This window comes from Herpailurus yagouaroundi, unplaced genomic scaffold (genome assembly GCF_014898765.1).
Source record: "Herpailurus yagouaroundi ecotype Mexico unplaced genomic scaffold, PumYag 28, whole genome shotgun sequence".
In the NCBI taxonomy this organism is placed as follows: Eukaryota; Metazoa; Chordata; class Mammalia; order Carnivora; family Felidae; genus Herpailurus; species Herpailurus yagouaroundi.
In genome coordinates, this window is record NW_024412376.1 from 147387879 (window position 1) to 147392626 (window position 4748).

At 49.8% G+C, this 4748-nt stretch overlaps 1 long non-coding RNA gene across 1 annotated transcript in view; it reads right to left on the reverse strand.

Annotated features, from left to right (window-relative positions):
- Positions 1–3107, reverse strand: part of LOC121037209 (uncharacterized) — a 30614-nt gene extending 27507 nt beyond the window's left edge. Inside the window, exon 1 of the long non-coding RNA XR_005793653.1 lies at positions 3026–3107. This is a non-coding gene — a long non-coding RNA (uncharacterized LOC121037209). The remainder of the gene's footprint in view (positions 1–3025) is intronic.
- Positions 3108–4748: the final 1641 nt, after the last annotated feature.

Below are 4748 nucleotides of genomic sequence, written 5' to 3' on the forward strand. Positions count from 1 at the left end.
GAGCCATCAGCCCAGAGCCTGACGCGGGGCTCGAACTCCCGGACTGCGAGATCGTGACCTGGCTGAAGTTGGACGCTCAACCGACTGCGCCACCCAGGCGCCCCAAGATTCACTTTATTGTACGTTTACAATTTGTGTGCTTTGTTTCTGTAGGTTTATGACATTAATTTAGAAATATATATGTGTGTATGTGGGTATTATGTATATTTTTCTTAATTGTTTTTTTAAATTTTTTTTTTCAACGTTTATTTATTTTTGGGACAGAGAGAGACAGAGCATGAACGGGCGAGGGGCAGAGAGAGAGGGAGACACAGAATCGGAAACAGGCTCCAGGCTCCGAGCCATCAGCCCAGAGCCTGACGCGGGGCTCGAACTCACGGACCGCGAGATCGTGACCTGGCTGAAGTCGGACGCTTAACCGACTGCGCCACCCAGGCACCCCTGAGAGCTGCTATTTGTGCGGACCTGAGGGAGACAGCCACACCAAGATCTGGGAAGAGCAAACCAGAAAGAAGGAACAGCAGAAGAGGGCCTAGAGGTGGAAACCTCCTGGCCTGTTTGAGGAACCAACAGAACAGACGTCACATGCATAACCTCAACCAATCGTCACAACAACCCCCCCCCCCCCCCGAGAAGTCCTGTTATTATCCCCATCTCACGGATGAAGAAACTGAGGCTGGGAGAGGTTAAGGAAATTACCCAAGGTCATCCAGCTAGCAAGGAACCCAGGTAGTCTGGCTGTGGAGTGCAGACTCTTCAAAAACCTGCATTATGTGAGGAGGCAAACCTGCCGTGTATCACCTGAAAGAACCGTGTGTCCTGTGGGGTGGGGAGTAGGGGTGGAGGGTGGGTCCAGGACCCAGCCAAAAGGCTGGCTCTTCCTTCCTTTTTTGGAGACTTACAGAAGAGGACACATCAGCCGACAGGAAACGAAAACGCGGACCTAGAGCATGCCAGTGTGGGTCCCCAGTAAGCTATGTTCTATGTTTTCTCTTGTATTACTGTGGGGACTGCCTTCACGCATCATTTTCAATTCCTCTCCGCGTAGCTCCATGGGTCCTAATTACCCGGTTTCTCTGAAGAGTCTGATGGCTTTGTGCAGCCCCACAGAGCATTGTCATGGAGGAGTGGAGACCCCCCCCCCTCAGCGTCCCTGCCTCCCCTGAGAAAGTGGCAGCAGAGGTCAAGGGCAGGGTGGGTCTGGGGTTTCAGAGGATGAACAGCCCCGTGACAAAGGGTAGCCCTTGGGGGTGAGGGTGGGGGGGGGGGGAGGGAGCCAGCACCTGGGTCTTACTGTCTCACCCTAGAACCCAAGGTTCCTGAGAACAGTGCCGTCATCTCTCACACACCACCCACCCGCCCTCACCCCCCCAGCTCCTAGCCTAGGTCCGGGCTAGTACAGGGACTCAAGAAATAGGTGTTTTATGGATGTGTGATGTGTGTGACGGCCTAGTAGGAACTTCTGTCCCAAGGGGGCAGAAATTTCCGGGTTGAAGCCAAAAGAAAATTTCTTGACTTGGTGATGGAAGGGATGGGAACTAAGTTGGGCTTCTCCCCAAGGGACATGGGGCACAGGACAGCAGGACAGCGATGCGTTCAGAGCAGATTCAGAAACGTATTTTCTCGTCTCCCCCTTCCCACCCGGAACAATTGTAAGACGTCCTAGGCCCTAGGTACTCATTCTTCTGGGAGGCCATGCCCCACGTTCATATCAAATACCCACATCCCACGTTAAAGAAACATGGTTCTGAAGTAAAAAAAAAAAAAAAAAAAAAAAAAATTTAAGGATTCTTATAATTTTGCCTTTCGAATTATTTAGCTTCACATATGTTTAATACATTTAATTGGCAAATTGTCAGTTTCTTGGCAATCACCAGGCACACCCCAAAATCCTAGCCAAGTGAGAAAATCTATGTTATTTCCAAATATAATAAAATATGATACTTTATTGTATATGTTATATATTTTGCACATTATATTTTATTGTATTAAATAAAACGTAATAGAATAAAAAGTATTGGAGTGTTACATTGGGTAATTAACTAGGTTAGCAATGCAACATTTTGTATCCATGTGGCACCAAGGTCCCTCCTCTCCGCCACCCGTTTACTTTGGCTGTTGCTGTAACAGCCACCTGGGGCAGGAGCCAGGTGACAGCACCTGACCTCAGCTACACCCCTGCCCTGGGGCTTTCCCGGCACCCCTTTCCCTATGGGAATTACAGAGGACCAAGGTGGTCACCTTTTTAAAACACAGTTACCACATCTAAGGTGCTCCAGAGGGTTATCTACAATTATGAACCAATGAGTCTTGATTGGAATCGCTACAAGGGAATCCCGTGACCTCTTGGCCAACAGGGGAGGGATCAGTGTTACCCTCTCTCCCCACCGCAGCAAGGAAACATTTCCAGTTGTGTTCTACTTGGTTCTCGGGATGATGCGCAGTGGGATGAACCCCACTTGCCCACGGCAGCGATCAGCTTTACGGCGCACGTTCACACGGCTTTCCCTCCTTATTGTGCACACCATTCCCAGTCTCCCGCTACTGATTTTGGGGGGGAGGGGCGGGGATCGTTTCACAAAATAAGCTCTCTGCCTGCAAGCTATGGTCTCTGACTCTGGTTTTTGAGGGAACCTAGCCCACCATTTATGTCTTTCTGCAAAGATGGTGGATTGACGGCTGGCGAAATACAGAGGGAGACGGAGAAGGAGACAGATGAAGATACCCTAGAAGTGTCCATGAGAGCTGTAGGTCATGGGTGTAGGTCATGCAGGTGGAGGTCCCCACCCAGAGACCCAGAAGTAGACGCGGTCATAATAAGATGCTGCACCCAGTTCTCCTGTGGCCCCACCACCCCTCCACCCCCACCAAGTAATTCTGGGACCTCAGCTGCATGTCCTACAATGTAACTCAATTCTGATGTGGAGGTGGCATCAGATTCCACAGGTTAAGGGCTCAGCCCAACCAGACTGCACCCCTACGCCCTCCCCACTTTCGAAGTCAATTGCAAACCCCGGTTTATCACCTGTGCTTCTGTCGCCGGGGCATCCAGCACAACAGCCAAGAAAGGAAAAGAGAGTTCTTGAGCAGGAGGGCAGCACTTTTGCTGTATGGAGCTGGAGGTCAGAGCTTTAGTGCTCAAAGGGGAGGGGACACGCAGGAGGTATTAGATCGCCAATGTTTTCTTCGGATTTCTGCCCATAAAACTCTTTTCTCAAGATTTCTCTGGTGCTTATCATTCAGTTCAATATCAGCTATCGGTGACCTAGACAGGCAGTCAGGAGGCCCTTCAAGAACATAGCATCCGGCACATATTTGATCCTAATCAGCACCGTGCAGGTTTATATAGGTCAGCCTTTTGGGCTAAAGGGGAACATGTTTCTGCTTCTATCCCTCATCACCTTTGACCCGCCGACCAGCTATAGGTTGGGGGTTCCAAGAACTCCGACTTGGGGTTGATTAATTTCCTAGAGCAGCCCACAGAACTCAGAGAACCATTTAATTACTAGCTCACCAGCTTATCATATACAAGGATATAACTCGGGAACAGCCAAATGGATACAAAGGGTAAGGTATGGGGAAAGGGCTTGGAGCTTCCATATCTGCCCCCACCCTCTCTCTTTCTCTCTCTCTCTCTCTCTCCCACTCTCTGAATGCACCACTCTCCCCAGATCTCCTTGTATTCACCAACCTGGAAACTCTTCGAAACCCTCCTTGGGGGTTTTTATGGAATCTTTGTGACAAGGCACAACTGATTAAATCATGGGCCATTGGTGATTGAACTACACCTCCAGGCCCTCTCCCCTCCCTGGGGGTCCAGACAGGGGGACTGGCAGTGGGGGTGGGGTTGGCTCACACCTGAAGGTTCACAATCACACAGTTGGCTCCACTAGCAACCAGCCCCCAGCCTTAAGTGCCTTGGAAAAGTCATTTCATTAACAGAACAAAAGAAACATTTACTTCTCTTCTGATAGGAAATTCCAAGGGTTTTAGGAACTCAGCGCCAGAAATGAGAAGAGGGCTCTTGGGTGGCTCAGTCTGTCAAGCTTCGGACTTTGGCTCAGGTCATGATCTCACGGTTTGTGGGTTTGAGCCCCGTATGGGGTTTGATGTCAGCCCAGAGCCTGCTTTGTCTCTTCTGTCCCCTCCCTCTCTCTGCCCCTCCCCTGCTGGTTCTCTCTCTAAATAAATAGATAAGTAAACTTAAAACACACACACACACACACACACACACACACACACCCACAGATGTCCAGTTAAATTCAAGTTTCACGGAAATGAGGACAAAGACCAAATATATATTTCTTATTATAAATCACAATATCACACATAAGCAAAGACCACATACAAGCCAGGTCTAGAGTCCCAGGGCGAAACTGAGGCAGGAAGGACCCACTGAGAAGAAATCTGAGCCTAAAGAATCAGTCTAAGACAAGTCAGTCGGCCTCCAAAATTCCGGGAGGGAAGGGCATCGAAGGCCAAATGCGTCTGCCTCACATCCTGGTGGTTGGGGTACCTTCCAGATGAGGCCCCTAATGTTTGACCTGGAGCCCAGTGTTTCCAAGGAAAATAGCATCCCATGGGAGTCTGTGGACGTGACCCACAGCCCCCCTAGCAGCCCTCCAGCAAGGTCCTGTGACAGAGCAGGGGGGTCACAAGGCCATTCACCCCAAGTCTATTTGCCACAGATTTAGACTTCCAACGTGACTCCACAAAAAGCTGTATGCTATCATTGTTTTTATGCTGGG